This window comes from Drosophila novamexicana, unplaced genomic scaffold (assembly GCF_003285875.2).
Source record: "Drosophila novamexicana strain 15010-1031.04,08,12 unplaced genomic scaffold, DnovRS2.1 tig00000689-arrow-pilon, whole genome shotgun sequence".
In the NCBI taxonomy this organism is placed as follows: Eukaryota; Metazoa; Arthropoda; class Insecta; order Diptera; family Drosophilidae; genus Drosophila; species Drosophila novamexicana.
In genome coordinates, this window is record NW_020824818.1 from 1,182,904 (window position 1) to 1,203,538 (window position 20,635).

The window sequence follows — 20,635 nt, forward strand, 5'->3', positions numbered from 1 at the left end:
ATAACGTTCCATTAATAACGATTTCCTTACCAAAAAGGACACAATTTCCATATGTAGAAACAAAAGGCGTTCGCTACCTTAATAAAAAAATCATTTATATAAAAGTTGCTGGCAATTTGTTGGCTCACACTCAACCAAAACTAAGAAGAAGAAAAAAAAGGAACACAAAAGGTACCTATAAATCGACTCAGGGGCGCATAACTTTCAAATGCGATTTGTTGAAAATTTGTAGCCGAATACAATTGCGAGTATTTCCAAACGGCGTGACAACATTTTTATTTTAGCCATGCCTGACTGGTCTCTGCTGTTTCAATAACCGAATCCGTAACCAAATACGAATCCCCAATTGCAATCCCCAATGCGAAACCGCCACCGCTAGCGACACGTTTTGAACCCAAAGCCCCAAAGGGTCAACTGGCGCGTGTAGCGAAAGCCACGCTACAAGCATAGATATTGACAGGGCCAGGCCAACAGCTATAACAACCATAACAGCGAGGGTTGATTGAAAATAATATAAGTTTTAAAAAGTTCCTGTAGCACGTAGAAGTGCTCTTCAATACAACGTATGCTTACTGACAACGCTTTTTTAGCTAAGCATACTCTCAGATTGTTAACCCAGACGCTTTCAAATTTACAATTTAAACTGAATAGTACTAATTCCATACATTATTATCACTCTCGGTACATATAGTGAATCTGACAGAATATTTACTACTCAAAAGTACTCAAATACACGTAGTTACATATGCTTTTACTACTCGTTTCATATTTCGGATCTTACTAATTGTTACAGTTCGGTAGTCTGTATTTAACCAAATTCCCTGCTGAACAACCCTCGTCTGTGATGGTCATGCTGAAAATCTAACGACCATAGAAATCTATGTAGTTATATATGTAGTTATCTACATATATACAATTAATACAACTGCAATTGCAGCTTTTTAGATACAGATAAATGCAAAAGGGCCATTTGTATCTGTTCTCAGTTCGATCTTCACGCCCGAGCGCCGCAATAGACCTTCCACGGGTGAGCGCCGAGCGTTACTTGCCTGAACTTGACATGCATTTTGTTATGCCAGTGCGTGTAGTTAATGAGTAAGTGCTATAGTGGGGGGTAGGGGTAGCTTGTACCCATAGCTACTACAACGAGTAGGTAGCCAAGACTCCAGTCTAGACTTGGCGAATTGTAAACTGCATTGGGGCACGGCCTACGTGCAGCATTGGGGCATATCAAATGTTGGCTGCTGTTCTAATTAATGGCTTAATTCTGTAGCGTCAATGGAATCGATTGGCAATGGTTGCGCCATTAATTATGACTTATGGCCAGAAGATGTAAGAATTAATTAAGAAATGTGCTGACGCTTATTTTTAAATATCACATGCTCATACAAAGACCAGACACCTGTGGTTTTATATTATATTACCAAAAAGTACAACTTTTATGATATTCCGAATTTTAGCAGCAGCTTGTCTAAATGTGTATAGTATATCAATAATTTTTTTGGTTCAATGGCATTGCATACGACATGAATTTAAATAATCTTTTAAAAGTTAAGCTTGCTGAGCGTTACGTTACGTTGCGTTACGCTATTTACTTACGAGAGCACGCCGGTCACAAATGCCGGTTTGTTATTTTCTATGTGCGAGCGTTGAGCATGTACAAAAAATGCCGGCCAAGAGCGTAAAGAGCACAGCTCTTAAGAGCGAGCAACAGGGTTGTCGAGTTTCGCGTTTAGACACTTAAAAAGCTATATAACTATAAGAATTAATCTATAAATATGTCTTTAATAAAAAATAAATAATTTAACTAAGAATTTATACAAATGTAAGAAATTGCAGTTAAGTATAAATTTGATCGTCGATAATCCTTTTTTAATTAATAATAAATGCTAAGCTCATTTTAAATATGAAATATTCAATAAAATTAAAATATATTACTTAATAAATATTTTAAGCACTCAACAGATACATAATTATATAATTCATTATATTTAATAATTTTAAAAATAATTTAAATAATAATATATGAGGGGCCGATTGTGATAACTGTTAGTACTCTATACCTGGATACTCTTTTACAATATAATAATAATTGAAATAAATAATTAGGATATTGAAATGCATTTAAATAAAATGACAACTGGTTTTTAATATTTCCCTTACGTAATATAATTGCCTGTGTTATAAATTATATAAGCTTAATGCCAACAATATAGCAAATAATAATAAGATAAGCAATAAAAAACAGGCAAAGAATATATCAAAGAATATATTCTTCAAAAGCTCCCTTTTCTAGAGGATAGGCTTTCAATATAGTTTTCGTAAAGAATTCATGACTTCATAGGAATTACTTTGAACTACGCAGCTTAAATGTGCAGCTCCTTTTTAGGGATGCCAACAATAAATCAACTTTTATTACAATGCTTTGGTTACTTTTGCACATACCTATATATAAAAATTGTAATAACCAATTAGTTATCTGCTGTCATATGCAACACAGAGTAACTACTTAAAGTGGGTGCAGATCAATACAAGTAGATACTAATTCAAGCAAATAGTAAAGAGAGCTAAATTCGCTCTTTAGCCAGCACTCGCTGCTCTTTGAAATACACTCGTTCTCTGGCAGAAAAGCTGACATCATCCATTGGCTAGGCAGCCAGACTGAGACACAGCTACGGGCCAAGTTAGCTGGGGCAGGCAGGAAGGCAGGCAGTCGGGCCAGCTGTCAGACGGCGGCTTATTTAACGCGCGGGCCAAGCTAAAAACTCTTTTAGTATAGCGTTGGCGTGCGAGACAGACGGTTCGGTTGAGCACAAGATACACAAAGTACTTGACAAGCTAAAAACAAAACGAGTTCGAGTTCCAAACATTAAATATACATACAATAAAAGCACATTTAGCGCAGGCGTTGAACTAGTGCGAAAAAAACAAGAACACTTCAAAAACAAAAAGTAATAAATAATATAAAGAAAACAATGCAAAATATACAAAGCAAAAATAAACATTAAACAATTCAACAAAAAACTTGCAGTTGTGACTACGTAAACCTCTTTGGCACTGGCTGATGTCAGTCTGCGGCAAAATCCCAGTACCCTAGTTGAACTCTACGTGAATTGAAGTGTAGCCAAGCGTTGAGTGTGAAACGCAAAACAAGCGTATTTAAAACGCCGCGTTTTTCCTTTTTTTATATATACATAGTCACAAAGACTAAGCAGCAAAAGTTAAATTCCGTTAAAAAACAATTGTAAAGAAAGTGAAAGACGAAACGCGACAGGTTGGCCTAGCAAAACACAAAAAAAGGGAAAGGCTTACTTTTGCATAGTTTTTCAAGTGCAACGCTCAGAAGTTTGTCTGTTATTGCCTTGCATAGCCCACGAACAGCTGTTAATACTTTTTCAGTTTCTTTAGCTGCTCGCCCACTTGCTATGGCATAAAAATCATTGAAAATTAATTTTTTATACATAAAATATATATTTTTCAATCATTTTTATGCCAATGCTTTGCTGACTACGCGTTTTTTCTATACAAACAAGAGAAAAAACGTTGAAACCACGCGTTTTGAGTTGCCTGCATGTGTGTTTGTGTGCGTGTGTGTCTTAAAAAAAAACGTAATCAGAAAATAAAATATAAAACAGAAAAAAATTGCAGCTTAAAAAGCGGCCAAGCGACATTGATGCCAATCGCCAGTGCATTTGGGTTTGTTGTTGGCCGCTCTTTGCAGCTCAACAGAGTTTGAGCCGAAACAAAAGCAACAACAACAACAAATACAACACTTTAAGCATAAGCCTAAAACGCCTTCAGTGGACTTCGGCTGAATGTAAGGCACATGCTAAAAAGCGCTATCAACGTCTGACTATCGCGGCAGGTACGTGCAATTCGTCTTTTGATTTATATATTTACCGTTTTGTCCATTGCCAGCACAAATGGCAATCAATTTTTTCGCTCTTTTTTTTTTAATATTTATGCGCGATTAAATATGAACGTATAATAAATAACAAAGCTGTTTGCCAAATTTATGTGCTATAATTGCAGTTAAAGCGTTAGAAGCACTCAATCAGGGATTATGGCTCTTTGTAATAGATGCATTGTGACATGGATATACAAATTTATAAGATAGCTACATTTATAAATTTGAATTTAACTTAACTGTAATGGTAAAATTTTCTAAAATTTTACAACCTTTACAAGAAAGTTGACTGACACAAAAAGCCATCGGCTTGCCTGTCCGCAATTCTTTCAATTTACAACCATTGTTCTTTGTTTTTAATTTATTATCACAAGAAAAAATTCATTTCTTTAGTTATTTAGTATTGTAGTTATTACCTGCTTCTCATAATTATTGCTATAAGTTACATTTTCTCTTAAAGAAAAATGTACAGCCACAAAGAATTATTTAGAGGTCGTAAACTTGTAAGCAAATTATACTCTTAAACATAATCTGCCATTTGCTAATTGCGTATATCCTCTAAGCGGGTTAAAGCGTCCACATACGTATACTCATTACTTCCGGCAGCTAAATATTACACCACATTTACATTTGTCTTTCTCACCCACCCGACGTTCATTAACTTAAGATTTTTCTCAGGCCCTTACTCCTAAGACCATGAATTGTAATTTTCAGCATTTCTTATTTCGTTTTGTCCTACACTAAAACAAAAGACTTAGGCAACAAACTTGATCGTACATATACATTTGCTCAGTCGCCATGAATCATAAGAAATAAAATTAAAATCTTTTTTCTTACAATTAAAGTTCAATGATTCTAGTGTGTGCATGAGTTCACAATTTGCCCAGACGCTGGCCATTAGTCATCCATTTGCCATATGTAGATAGTTGTAGTTGTTCCCTTTTTTTTGCTGATTTGTTCTTTTAGAAGATATATAAACGTATACATAAACGTATATTTATAAAATATGTTAATATTTAAGAGGGTAGCTAATAATCGTGGGCTGCCGTTTGTATATTAAATTAGTCAAAATCAGATTTTAAATGGCTTGCGCCTCAACTTGTTGATTGACAAGCATATCGCCTATATCTCTGCGAATATCCAGCTAACCCTCATATTTATGGCTGCATCAAATGCCCAAGCAATGGCCTAGAGCTCAGCCAGTGTCACATAAAGAACTTTGTGGCGTACATTAGCGCAAATTACCATTGGCAAAAGGTGTTGGCCCCAATTGTCACCTCTAAAGATATCACGAAAAAAGAAAAAAAAACTGGGTGCGGAATTCTAGCACCAACCATATTGCATTACCTTGTGCCGCGTCATAGCCTACGATAATTTTTATTGCCACGCGCCTTTTTTGCCAATTTATCAGCTGCTTGAATGTCATGCCCAGAACTGTCTGTCTGTCTATCTGTCAGTCTGTCGGACGGGTTGTTGCTGACATTAAGCGCATTTCAACACTGCAATCACAAAAAGCACTTTTTGTCAAGCTGTGTCAAAGTTTTTGAGCAACACGTGGCAGTCTTTGGGTTGTTCCAATCGCCAAGCCTATGTATATTTCTTTCAAAATATATTCAAAAGGTATGCAATAAGTTACTGGAAAAGATATATTAATAATTTATAAATATTAAGGTTAACTACATTAGTCAAAGAAGACGCTGCTTTTGTTTACCGCATAGTCTCTGCTAATATTATTACAGAGTATTTTGCAGTCGCTACTAGAGTTTATTTTATTTTTGTTTACTTTATACTTATTAAAAACTGCTCCCATATTCAATAAAGACAGATGTTAAATCACATTTTAAACTTCTCTTCAAGTCGAAAGTCTCTTTTTCTTTATCGGCACCTGCTATGAAATAGTTGTCATTACAAATTGGTTTGCCTGATGCTCAATTCGTGACTTTTTAATCATTTACATGTCTTTAGGTATTTATTATTGGGTAGAAATGAGTCCTTCAAAACTATGGCATTAGCAGAAGCTGTCCTACACTTTTTGACAGAATATAATCTAAAAACAATGACGTAGAATCTCCGAGTCGCACATTGAATAATCTCATTTTTTTATAATCGGCGACAGTTTCATATGCCTGTCACTTCATTTAATAGCGCCCCTCTCGGGATTGAGAGCCCAAAAAGGTCTAATGTAAACGTTGCCCAAAATCTACAACCGTTTTTTTTTTCGTTTAATCAATAATTTAATGGTGTTTTTGACACCACACCCAAGCATAGCATTTGCATTTGCAGTGAATTTAATTCGGGTATCTGACAAAATATTTTTGCATTGTTTGCCAATGCTTTTGAAATTAGCGTAAAATACGAAAAAAAATAACAAAGCTAAGGATGAAAAAAGTGAACATAAAACACAAAACCGACATATTCAAACGTTTCAAAGTCATAATTATTAGCTTTGCCTTTTATGGCCTGCACATTGCTATTTCAAATGCTCAAAAGCAAAAAACCCGAAAATACAGAAATTATCATACGATACAAAAAAATTCTTTATAAATCAAGAGCTAGCTGCGTTTTGCATAGAAAACAAATTCCAATGAACTTTGGCAGACGTCAAGCCATTTGCAATTTGTTTGCATTTGAATTGGGAAATATGAAAAAATAAAAATAAAACTTTAATGTGGCTTTTGGGTTGGATTCTCTCGCATTAATTTTTTGCGGCAGACAGGATACAAATATAAATTGTTTCATGGAAAAGCTGCGAAGTCGCGTAACGGATGACATCAGGAATCGAAGTATTTCTAGGCTAGCTTCAAGGCTTTTTATTTGGGCTGCGATTTTCTGTGCACATGAGTTGTTTCAGTCTTAAATCGACTTAATTACCGCCGTGTTCCTAATTAACTGTTCCGTACGATTCGAGTCAAGTTTGTTTCTTAAGTCTTCTGTTTTGACAATGCTTCTGTGGCATTGTTCGACATGAGTGCCTTTCATTTTTTCATCATGCTTAATTAAACCATAAACACCTCAAAACACGCTACCATATTCAAGATATTGCCAACCATATGACAAGCGACCTACACGACTATTTTAGTTGTTTTTTTTTTCCTTTTAGACAATGCCAATTGAAAGAGCAGCTAAAAACTTCAGCGGCTACACCTCCGCAGTTAGCAGTTAGCAGTCAACACTCGAAAATGAAATCGTAGCCCAACCTAGGACAAGTTTTTGTCTGATGTGGTGGGTTTACGTTTAGGTTAATCAATTTAAATTGCCTTCAATTAGGCTTTTTGTTCACTTCGGCATTGTGAAAGAGATGTGAAACGAGAAATATGAAAACAATCTGTTGCATTGTCTGTACCTTTAACAGCTCTTTAGTAACTCAATTCCAACCAGCTGAGCTTACATAAATATGTATATGTATATTAGAAATGGAAATTACAATTTTATTGCTGCTCGATGTGCCGGCATGCATCCAATTTGTATAGCTCCAGCAGCTGGCCAGAAACTCATGTATGCATATTTATCTTTATGCCCGGGTTGGCCGAGCAGCCACACACAGCGCTTTAGCTGGCAATTAAACATTTTATAGCTTCATTCGATATGCATGCTGGGCAGGCTATAGCCCAGATGTAGGACGGAGTTCGGGTGAACGGGCATCAATTTGTGTATGTGCAATGCGATGTTGTGGGTGTTGGCTCTGTTTGGGCCATAAAATGCAAATTTCTTTGAGTCATAAAACAATATGTAAGCGAATTGATTGCCCAGTTATCAGCGCAAGGGGTGCATTATTTGCATTGCTAATTTGTATGCATTAAGAATTGAATTTTGATTATCTTTCTTACATTCTAATAAAGTAAATGTTATAACTTTAGATGTTGCAACTAAAGTTCACTCTGATAATAATAAATATATATAGCAAACAAGATTTTTAAAAAAAATTAAGCCTGAACTCTTTCTAATAATCATAAAATCAGAAAATAATAAAGTAATTTAAAAAAAATGCTTTCGTTGGTTGATAAATGCATTTTCTTTGGTAAACAACAATTTATATTTTAGATACTTAACAAACTTTATTAATGATTTTGAACTTATATTCACCCAATGTAAAAGAAATAAACAGAAGACTTAAGACGCAAACTGGCCAATCCAAATTAAATTGATTATTTGAACCAACGCAGCTTGTTAATCTTGCATTTCTAGAGCTTGTCAGGTGAAAGCTAACATAAATTGTTTTAGCAATTGTCTAAATTTCAAAACCGTCGTCGCACGTCGCACGTCACTCATCACACACTCACACGCATACATACAATTTAAATGAGCAATCAAATCAGCACCCCGGCAGTGTCATTGAACTAACTAGGAGCTATCCAAGCCATAGCAGCAAGATAACTAAAAAATGTCCAGTAGATCAAAGCCGCTTAGCAAAAAAGCACAAAAACTTATAGTTTATGGCTGCAGTCACACAAATCAGCGGCGATCGCCTTACAACTGACAACGCAAAACCGCTCAGGATTGATGACAAGTCGGCAATACCAAATGGCAATTATTAGTGTGTAGTCTAAAGCCTACCAGAGAGTGTCATAAAAACAACAGCGGCAGAAAACAGAGACAAAATGACAGCAAAAAAAAAATTGCAAAAAAAAATTAACGAAAATGTGTTTATTGACGTCATTTGATGAAATCAGCAAAAAAAAAAAAAACACAGGCGAGCAAAATGCGATGTGGAGAAAATTGCCAGGCCATGCCAGGCCAGGCCAAGCCGGGCCAGTGCCCCGCTCCATCCTCATTCCTATTACCACCCGCTGAGACGGAGGCTGAGGTTGAGGCTGTGCGAATTGTTATAATTGCAGACAATTACAATGGCTATAAAGAGCGGAGCAGACTCGAGCTTTTGTACTACGGCCATTGTCTTGTCCGGTTTCGGTCTCATTGAAGACAATTTTTTGGCGAAATATTTGCAATGTCTAACTGCCAGCTAAAGCCTATAAAATGGCCAAAACAAAAAAAAAAAAACAATCATGGCAATCCCATTAGATAGGGTCCAAGTTCGGCCAGGTCAGCCCAGCGAGCAGCTCCTGCTGCTGTCGCTGATTTTTTGCATAATTATGTGCAGAATTCTCTTTATTTCGCTTTTAGTGTTTTTTTTTTTCGGGGAGAAGTTGTATTTCAACTGTGCTGCCAATTACCAGCATGAAGGTCTTTGACTGCGCAATCAACAGCGGCAACAGCAAAAACAACAACAATAACTAGAAAATTTGTAACATTTTTGTCTTAGTCGGAGCTCTTCAAGTTGTTGTTATTATAGTTTCGGCATTTTTATGACTTGTTTTTCATGCTTTAATTTGTTTCGTTGTTTTTTTTTTTTCCTCTGCTTTTTGTACAGTTTTTTTCTTTTTGCTTGGCAAACATTTATTTTGTTTTTGGTATGTTTTTTTTTAATATAGTATACACTTAAATATCTTTTAATTTTTTGAGTGTCCCGGAGCTTTTACATTTCACGCTCTTGAGTTGATTGGCTTGCAAAATGTTTCAGTGCCAATGAAAATTGTTATAAGATCTCTAAGATACGGTAGTTGAATGTATGATAATGCTAATTAAATGAGAAGATTTAAGAGATTCTAAAAAAAAATTGTTTTACTCTCAAGGGTATAATATTTTGAGGTAAATTAATAAATAATTAAATTCTTCATTTACATTTTTAAATTAAAATCGTTTTGTTTTATTTTTGTTAAACATCCCCGCATCTCGTATCCGTTTTCACTTGCGCTTTCTGTTAGTGATTTAATAAATCAATAAATGTTTAATAATCGGAAGCTAAACACAATGCACAACCATTTTTCAATTATCTTCAACCACAAAATGCAATTAACTTTTACACGATTTCTAAAAAGAAAACATCAAAACAGACTTCAGGCTGCGATTTTACCCGGTAACCCAGTTATTCAATGTTTCAAACAGTTGTTTAATTTATACCGCACCAGAGCTAGGCATTTCATTATGGTGCAGCTCAGACATATTAATTATACAATTAGGAACAAATTAATTAATATTAAGCAACAGGTATGTGTTTGAAAGGCATATTTATGTGCACAAGCAACTGCAACATAATTTGTATGCTGGCAATTAAATTTTTGACGTGCTAATGACTTATTAATAATTAAAAAACAAAATAAACAAATCTGACAAATTGCATGCAGCACGCAAAATATACTTGGGCAATGGAGAACATAATTAAGATTTTTAATAAATATATGCAAAATAAGATAAAAATATTTTAAAATAAACTATAATGTATTAATAATTGAAATTATTGTTAATATAAAGCTTATATGTATGCAAATTAGCTGCATGGAGTATGAATGAATTCAATGTCAAAGGTAAAAAACCTTTTAAACAATAGACTATCATTTTTTAACAGTTTACAGCTGAGGTTTTATATTACCTCATAACTTTTCACATTTATAAAAATCCGTAACGTCTTCAGAAAGTAACACAAAATTGTGATTGTCTTTTTTTCATTCTTAAATAATTAAGTAATGTTAAATTATGAGATATATTAAGTTTTATCTTCGAGTTCTTCTCAGAATATTGAATTTATACAACTAAAGGTCTCACAGTTTTTTTTTATATTAATTTCATTGGGTATCCTCACTCCATTATTACTTAAAAACAAACGTTTAGTTTAAAAAAATGCTAAATGGGCATAACCTAATTTACTTTAAACTTGACCTTTAAACTGGACAAAAATTTAATCATACTAACGCCCATACAAAATTGGCAAATCATGCGACTTGAATGCGTTTTGGTGCGTTTTAAAACGCTTCAAATTCAATGTCTCAATTTTCATAATGGGGCGCCACTCAGGCAATAATTTCTATGCGCACTGCCAATAAAATTGTTTTTGGCCAAAAGAAGTTCAAGTTTAAAGTTAATAATGCGGGCTAATTGGGAATTATATAATGGCCCACAGAGTGTGAAATATGTAAATTTCAGGCGGCACACGTGAAGGCTGTTATTGACCTAGAATCGCGAGTACCGAGTATCGAGTATTGACAAAAAGAGCACATTGTGTATCGTTTGAGGTGCAAAAACTGGGTAAGGAAGTAAACAATTTTGAATTTGGAATCGGGCTGCTAGTGTTTGCCTGTTAATAGACTTGCCCTGACCTTCAAAATTAATTGACTCGATGTGTTGGTCGAGTACCTACATCATTTATGCTGTTATTACTTGTTTAGTCATGCTGCTAATGAGCCATGGGCAGGTTCAATGCAGGTTGAAAGCCCCGCTCAAATTATCAGCCATACACAAGTTAATTTTGGGGGATCGGCCCAACGCCGCATGTGGCTCCGCAGTGGGTATGTGTGTATCTGTTGCAGGCCTGCAAGCATTTTGAAGCTTTCATAAGCACCGTTACCTAATCTCGGTAGCGGTGTCCAAAATTGCGGAACTGCAATATAATTTTACAGATTTTTCATATGCCTTCATCCACTGCTGCAGTTGCGCCACTCTAGAGACAATAAACGTAATTTTCTTTATAATAACAACAAAAGGAAAATAGCATTGCTTTTTATCGTGTTTTCATTCTGCCTGCTGTCGCTTTCACTTTTCCACTTTTCCTTACAACTCATTCGTATTGATTATTGCCTATTGACGATCTGCGCCGTGTGATTTTTGCTCATTTCGCTTAAGTTTGCTTGAGTCTCGTTCGGGTTCCATTTCTCTCTCTTTCTAAACTGAAACGGGCTGCCTGGGGGATAGCCGAAATGAAAAGTTTCGCTTTGCTATTTGTCATAATTAATTTTTTGCGCTTTATTATTTAATTTGAAGACAACAGCGTCTGTCCATTGCAGACCATTAAAAACTCATTCGTATCGCCAATGAACATATGTTATAGATAGATCGACTTTTTATAGGTGCTCCAGTTCGAGCTTTTAGGTGAAAGATGTGCTGGCGTTTATTGTGGACACCGTGTGGTGATAAATGAGCCAGAGCGAAAGCGTATATCAAATTTTAAGATTTATGTTGGGAAAGGAGCGTGGTAAAATACCAAAGGAATCGATTGATTTAGATGTTAAAAGTAAATTGATATTTACAGATTTAGGACTGTAACCGCGATAAGTTTGAGAGATTATTATGTCAACCCAGCTAAACTGATAAGCACCTAAACAAAAACAATAACATCAACAATTTATTTTAATAATTCAAATCTATTATTAACTTATGTAAGAAATTCTGTAGCCTTTTTCTTAATTTTATTTAATACATTTTTAATACATCAATGCAGAGTTATGTTGACAAATTTACGCATCCTCTTCTCTCTTGCCTTTACTTATTTCTTTTCAATTTCGTTAAAAATTGTAATATATTATTATAGGAATAATTAAAAAAAAAGAACACAAATTCTTCGTTTAAGTTAGTAGATAGATTCAGAATAAATAAATTTTTTTGGAGATAAAATCAGAAAATATATATTTATTTGCATTCTAGTAACAATGAGCTTTCTTTAATTCTTTCTTTAAGAGATGAGGTCATAAAATATGAAGGTATTTCCTCTATGCACTTGTCGTGTACTTGTCAGCTCTCAAAGTAAAACTCTATTCATATGTCAATGCATATTCCATTTGATATACTGATGTCATCTGTTCAAACACTTATTACAAGTCATTACAAAAAACATCTCATTAGACCCAAATGGTAGCAATACTATATGCAGCTCCTTCCGTTCACGAGTTGCTCAGGCAAAGTTGCAGCTTTTCAAAATCCAAACGAGCTGCATGACTAAGCCAAGTCTCGTTGGCCACTAGCCGCTGGCGTTGGCCAGGCGTGTTAATCAGCAATTTAGAATATTTTGCTCAAGCCGAAAGCAAACAAAAAGGCCCAAAACCTGGGCCAGAAAATAAAGTGAGGGGAGGACTTGAGACTCCCTTCAATGCATTTCCATTTCCTGTACTGCAGTAACATTTGTTGCAGCAGCTGTTCAAGCTGCTGTTAGAGTGTTGTTATGGCATTGCCTTGCATTTATCATGTGGCTCACATAAAAGCCCTTAGAGCAGCACCAATAACAACAGCGGCAACAATAACAACAAGCTTCGCATTGATTTCCTTTTTGCTATCTTGACAGCATTAACTTTGTTGCTGCAGCAGGAGACGGTGAGGCGGGGGGTGTAAGCGGTGGGCGCAGCGGCCACACTTCGACAGAGACAAACGAAATAAATGCGCGATCGGGCGATAAACTATTTTTAAAGACAGCTACAAAGGAACAAGCGAAATAACAGCAGCAACAGCAGCAGCGGCAAAAAAATAAGTAAGAGTTTTAAGACTGCCTCACTTAAAGATACCCTTTAAAGTAAATCATTCCTTCTGCTAAAACATATGGATTCCACTTGAACACGCTGCTTCCAATATTTACTCAATTTATTTTATTATTTAATTACTGTTGAATATATCATTATATGAAACGAGCATTAAATTATAAATTATGAATAATTTTTATGAAGAAAAAATGCAATGAGATCATTTTCTTTTCTTAATTTAGAAACAATTTGTTTTATTTCTGATATATCGCTCGCCATATAAATTGATAGCCATACAACAAGCGAATGTAAGTCTTCTAATAAATACTCAAAAATAATATATATGTGATAGTTGCCTGTTATGAATATAAGCCCAATTTCACTATTCCCCTTTATTGGAATTTTCATTGACAGGGTATAAAATAAGACAACTCAAAATGATTTCTCACACAACGAGACAGAGACAGAGAAAGAAAGGCCTAACAAGCTGCAGCACTTAGGCAGCCTGTAGTCCCAGGTTGAGATTCTTCAGCAAAAAATAAACCCTCACTTCACCCCTACCTCCACCCCGGTACCGTTTGTTTGTATTTATAAGGCCTTGGTTAGCTTTAAAAGGAGCTGCAGCTTATTTCCTGCTGCTGCAAAATAAAAATTCTAAGCAGCTGCCTCAGCCTCAATAGCATCCTTTTGTCTTGGCCAAGGTAAGAGAAGAAGAAGCACCAGCCGCAGCAGCAGCACAAGCAGCACGCTGGCAGGCAGACAGCCAAGACTTGGTGGCTTGTTAGGCTCTGTGTTGTGGCTTGTCTGCCATTTCTAGTTTGTCGTTGACCATTTTTAGCTTTTTAAGTACTCTTTGGTCATTGTTAAGTACTTTTGCGTGTCAGGCAGCGCTCGACAGGCGCTGCCTTCTGGGACCACATGTTTTAGCTGGTTATTTATGGGCAAAGTGTCAGCGCTAATCAAATGCCAGCCATCTAAAACTATTTGGAATATAGTGTATCTTACAATTGGCATTGTTTGGCCAAAAAGGTCATAGAACTAAAGCATCTGCGCGTATGCAATGCAACCACCCCCGCCACCGATTGCTCATAAAGATCAAAATCTTTATAGCCAGACGAAGACGTGCACTTAAGTATTTTGGTCATTTCCATGTTTGAGACAATTCCAGTTCCTCAATTTTTTTTTTTTTACTTGTATATATATTGTATCTTAGCTAAAGCGGCCATAAGCTGCAGTTTTATGGCCAACGTGTGGCTCATGTGGAATATGGCATAAAGTGGCCCGTTGCTCAAATGCCCAAATCACCAATTCAATTGAAAAAGTGACCAACAAAATATGACGCAATGCCGACAGATCTTTTTTGATCTGGGCACACGTGTGCGCACAAAATTTGTCATCATCGAAAAGCCGCCCACGCTTAGCCAGTATAGGTCGGAGCTGGGGTGGGGATGGTTTTATTACTGATCTGCATAGAACGTGGCGTTAGGTAACTTGAGGTCTCGAACTGTGGCTCGTTTGGTGACTGGCACTCATCACTCACACATCGAGAGAATTTAGAAGCCGTGCTACCTAACCTTACTCAATCACAGATGAAAGAGGCTGATGGGAAATACAACTGTGACTGTGGCTATTGCGAAACGAGTTCTTCGAGTGTGGTACGGGTCAACGCCATAGTACAACGTACAATATTGACAATCGATATGCAAATTTTGGCTGTGCCTAAGCAAAAAGCTTGCCAATAAAAGTTGAGGGATGCGAAACACACAGAATACCTAATTTCATTTGAGTTAGCCTAATGAGTTATTATGTTTAGTAAATATCGTGATGGAATTGGAAATTATACTAAAATAACAGCACAACTGTACAATAAAGTAGGCAAATAGTGTGTGAAAGATATTTGGAATATAGCCTTAGCATTGAACTGTCACAACAATCTTAAGTCGACAGACAACATTTCAGCTACTTAAGAGATCTGATATGGTTTTGGCTAAGCAAGCCAGTTTTTGAAACAGGAAGATGATGCGACTGGTCTTTAATTGATTTTATTTAAAAAATTATGTCAAAATATTTTAAATGAAATGATATTAGAATATTATATAACACAAAATATCACCATGCTACCGTTTTACTACTGAAAATAATTATATAATGTAAAAATCTTTCGAGCAGACTTATTATTATGTTAATGTGTATAAATACATACATTAATTAAATATTATTTAATAAAATATAAGCGAATACTTTAAAATTTGTTATATAATAGAAAAGTGTTCCAATTATTCAAAGAAATTCATTGAAATTATAGAAAACTTATGATTTGGCTTTCTTAAATTGTTGCTTCTATTGAAAGAATAATAAAAATTGTTTAACAATGAAATAATAACTTAGTTTTAATTTACTACTTTGAGATTAAAAATTTTACTCAATGATAATTTTTGCAAACCGCCCAAATTTCTACTGCAAATGTAGCTCACATTAATCAAAGCCCAACATGTTTTCTACAGACAATAAATTGTTCACAAGTTCCCCATATTTAACGCAATTGGATTAATTATAGCTCAGCTATCTGCCCACTTTAAACATGCATTCAACTAATCTTATGCCAAAATGATCACAAGACCATCCTTTGCTTTGGAAAACAGTGATATATTCGAACCCATTTATGTAAATCCGCTTGTCCAACTTATAATCAGGCTATGGGTATCTAAGCAGCTGCCACCCAGCATTAAAAAGAGTTTTGCTCGGCATTTTGCGCAGATTTCATGCAAATTCCGCCAACACCATATGCAAATCTGGCTATCTACTTTATGTAGCTGTTCAATTTTTGCATGTTTTGAATTTTTTTTTTTCGTTTTGCCTTATCCAATTAAGGGCATACAAAAGACTCAAGCGACAAGCGCGCCAACATGGCGATAACTACAAATTTTCGGGGGCTTTCAGTTGAGCTTCAAGGCTGACCAACAGAAATCAATCAACAAATGCCGCTAAATTATTATGTAAATTATAATTTCTTATTGTCAGCTGTGCAACAAAAAAAAAGTAAAAGTGTTAAATTGTATGTTGCCAACAGCCATAAAAACCATTAAGAATGCGAATGTCAAGGGATCACAACATTAAGATACCTTACTTACTTATTTAATATAAGCTGTAAGGCATTAAATAGCTAGTCCATGAAACCTTGGGAAATTAATTTCAGTCTGCTGCGTGTATATACTTTCATTTTTAGACATCAGAATCTGGGTCAGCGGCAATTAATTTTAATGATTTGTCAGTATGTTTAGGAGTTTCTACACAGCAATTAAGTCTGGCTTAAATAGCTCTTCAAAATCTGCTCAAAAGAAGCTACAAGTAAAATTCAAGTGGAAGAAAAAAGAGTTAAGATTGGTCAAGTTTTTAAACTCAAAAAGCGGCGCATTGCAGTCACTGCATATATTTTATTTGATTAAGCTAAGCTTTCAAAACTCTTTAAGAATTGTATTTGCTTTTGTTAAGCTTTAATTCAACTTTTAAGTGTAAAAGTAAGTTAAGCTTTGGCCAACTTTGTATCATTTTATTTAGTACAAACATTTCTGTGGACTTTTTGGGAAACACAGTCACATATTCAAACTCTTTAAAATGGTTAAAAAGTTAAATTGAAATTGAAAATTTATCTTTTTTAAACTCATCTTAAGTAAACTGCAACGCACGCTATATAAGCTGTATACAACCCGTTCCCTTCCTCATGTAGGGTATATAAACATTTTTGCAAACTGACCACAGATAAATCAGCTCATATTTCAATTTCAACAAAAAAAAAAGCAACACACAGGCCAAGACTTGTTGACCACACACAGAAACCTTAACAAGTCGCTGGCATTTCCGTTGTAGGCGTCGCATGTAATTAACTTTTGGCCCTACGAGTAGGGTTACCAAACCAATTCCCCCTATTCGTCTCATATCCCTTAGACGTTGTGTGGCAACTTTTTTCCTGTGCTCGTTACGCTTCATTTAATATGCAGTTCCTGAATTCGTTTTTTCTTGTGACGGGGATTTTTTATTATTTTGTGAGCTGTTCGTCGGCGGTTGCGGCTCATTTATTTTGTCACATTGCACCGCATGCGTGGGCGTTTTCAGGGGGTGTGGCTGTACGTTGTAACGTATGTTGGCTTGATTTCGGTCGTCTGATAAGTGCCGTTTGCTGACTTTATTTATGGGCCAGTTACCATTTTGGCAGTCAGCCTGAAGGCGGCCTAAACGTTGTAAACTTTATTAGCAGGATATGACAAAGCAGGCGCCTGCAAATGTAAATCAATTTGCTGGAGGGTTGTGCCTCTTATTCTACCTACAAAATTGCTACATTGACTTGGTTTTGGGACATTTCCAAGGTGGTTTATAAGTAATTGTAGAATTTAAATGTTTGCATTTTTTTTTATATTGACGTAAGTTCTGTTTTTAAAGCAAAATAACATTTTTTTAGTCTTTTATTTTATGCTATATCTTAAATAGATCTTTTTAAGGTTATATTGAAATTGCAATTAATGCAATAATTTTATTAATAATAATTAATTTATTATTTTGAGTAAAGACCTTAAGTCATATTTTCAGTTATAAACATAAGAAACAGAATAAATATTCATTTCATTACTCTTTTGATGTTATTAGCATTAACAATAAACAATTTCGCTCTTCATTCCTAATTTTCTTTCTATTCACTTTTACCCATTAAAAAAATGAGGCTGTGGGGTTTTTCTATTCCTCACACACCCACTCATTCAAGAGAACTTTCAATCTCCCCGTCTCGGAGGCATTCAAATTTTTGCACGCAAATATCATTCACCAAGTACCTTTAAGTATTTTAAAGTACTAACTCTCAATAAGAAACCAAAAAAAAAAATAAGAAAAAATTATGTGAAAAGAGAATTAAATAGAAATAAAACAAGAAAAAAACAACTTTCACCTACGCTTCTGTGCTGTGAGACAGATCTCTGACAGATTTGCGCTGTTTTATGACACATTCTACAAAACTTCTTGAGCCCAAGTCTGGTCTCAATTGCCAGCCGCACAATGGGCAATGGAAACAACTTAATCAAAGTAAAGCAAAGCCGTAAATTTCGAGTACTCGTATATGTACTCACATTGGGTGCTCTATAATTATATGCATGGTGGGTAACATGAAAGTCGTTTGTGGAGCTTAGGTAAAGAAAGTTAAAGATTTGTTTGGTCTATTGTCAACTGGCAAATGGCCGTAAAAATAAAAGCAAATTTCGCACATTATTCAACTGTTCTAACACAATACAAATGAAAGTGTGGCATCAATGGCGAATGGAAAAGAAAAGTACAAAAATGGGCGGTAAACGCCCGAATTGGCAGCACTTAAGTGACAGTTGATGGACATCAGTTGGTCGAGGGAAAAGCAGCCATGGAAAGTGGATCACCATCAACAAAATAACAACTAAAGGTCGTACATTTGATATGCATTAACACGACAAAGTCTCTTGATATATAGAAAATTTGCAAATGTTTTTAATCTTCCTAATAAATATTCTTATTTTATAATTAATTTATAATAAGCCCGGCAAATATGCAGCCAGGCCCGACAAAAAATTTACGATCAATGAATATACCAGATTTATTAAGCTCGTAGAGAGAAAAGCTAAAGTCAAGAATCTTACCCAAAAAACGATTTAACTCTTAAGGAATTATGTATCGAAAGGTGTATTTAATCAACCTCTAAGTAGGCAATATGATTTTATTTTTACACACATACGTCTCTAAAAATTCAAAACTGGTTAAAGCTACTGGCATATGGAGTCTTGTAAGGAAACACTTTGAAAGTTATCGCTTCTCGGCCTAATGGCTAAGATCAAAGTGTAGTATCTGTTCTTATCAGCTTAACATCTGATAGTTTCTCCATTGGAGAACAAGTAATGTTAAACTGATTTTTGAAATTTGACAGAGTGCTTTAGGGGCTTGCTCCACCTCTGTCAAGGGTTGGCCCGGTATTGCAGTACCGCCGGGACTTCGGCCCAACTAAATAATAAATTTATAGCTCGGCCTCAAAGGCTTCAAGTGTACTTATAATAAGTATATGGGTTTATTTCTAAGCTAAGGAGGGGAATACTTTGTGGCGATTTACGCTCTACCAAAAAATGCCCATTAAACGGGCGGGAAAGTTCAATCTTAGTTAGATGACATAAAAGTTCACACAATCTAGAAACATTTATTTACCCCTTTATATCTGACTTATAATTATATGCAACAGCAGCAGTTATCGCCTATTAGATATGCAAATCAATACGGTTTGCAATCAGCCCTATCACATAAATTAGTTAACAAGTTGCTGTTATTAGGTTTCGACTGTGTGCATGTGCTTATACATATGTGATCGTCAGCATTTTGTTTGTGTACAAATACAAGTCTAATCTTATCGCTTGGCGAGCCAAAACAGGCACATTCACAACCATTTAAAGTACCTCATGGCGAGTACGTCATTGAACTTGACTTTGAAGGCGTTCCAGTCTTAGTTTTAGAGCGCTGCTCAAGTTATGACACTCGATGTCAGTCGCATACGCAGGGCGGACAGATTTACAGATATAGATACACAGATACAGCAACAACTAAAGCAACAGACACACGAAACATGCGACTATGTAGATGCGCCAAAAACCTGTTATTAAAGTGCAAGTGTAGCTGTAGCTAAGCATGATGGCCATTTAATTGTAGCCCCGTCCCCAGAAGGCAGCTCAAAAATAAAATTTAAAAAGCAGCTGCATAAATCGTACCTGTATATACCTATAAAAATATATATGTATATACATTAACATTTATACATATACCGTATACGTGGGCGTTTCTGACCGGGTAACCAAAATATGCCGTCGTCTGAGGCCTCACATCGTCATGCTAATTAAGAATATATATATATATATAATACGTATTGGTATATATAAATATTCTCGCTATGTAAATCAAGTTCGAAGTGCGTTTGCGTTTCGTCATGAAATACTCCCCGTGTTTTGCGTAATGACTCACAAATTCTGTTGAATATAAAAGAAATCGCAAGGGTTTTTGCCAGTTAACAAGTTTGGCTTTATTTTTTGTGTGCCCATTACAGCAAGTTCGGTGCTTAAGTCTTTTGTTTAAACTGACATATAACATGCACCAGAGCTCGGAAGATCTGTGTGTTAATAAAGCGCAATTACCGCTGGAAAATATTGTTGGTGCCGTTAGCCTGTCCGAAATTACACAACATAACGGTTAATTTAATTGTACGTCAGTTCTTTGCCGCACAAAAAACTTAACAGAAACGAAACACAGTTGAGAGCAATTTTGAAATGCATTTAATAAATTAAGTAACAAAAATATATGTAAGAAACAAAAACTGTCAGGCAATTCGTCAGTCTGTCAGTTTTTTGACAGCTCAAATTATTCGGTTTGTTGTTTTTTGTTTTTGGTTCTTTGTTTGTTCTGT

At 35.4% G+C, this 20,635-nt stretch overlaps 1 protein-coding gene and 1 non-coding gene across 9 annotated transcripts in view; both read left to right on the forward strand.

The window, feature by feature from the left end:
• The first annotated feature begins 2,796 nt into the window (after window positions 1-2,796).
• LOC115763086 (mucin-12) overlaps window positions 2,797-20,635 on the forward strand; it is a 47,345-nt gene continuing 29,506 nt past the window's right edge. For 6 of the 8 annotated variants that reach the window (XM_030705520.1, XM_030705523.1, XM_030705524.1 and 3 more), the window contains exon 1: window positions 2,797-2,826. The gene's annotated coding sequence lies outside the window, so the exon portion shown is untranslated. Of the gene's footprint in view, window positions 2,952-3,040; window positions 3,245-20,635 lie in introns of those variants that run through there. The other 2 variants (XM_030705517.1, XM_030705518.1) reach the window with 2 other exon arrangements.
• Window positions 19,002-19,199, forward strand: LOC115763311. Its single transcript, XR_004017899.1, has one exon. It is a non-coding gene; the product is annotated as a U2 spliceosomal RNA (small nuclear RNA).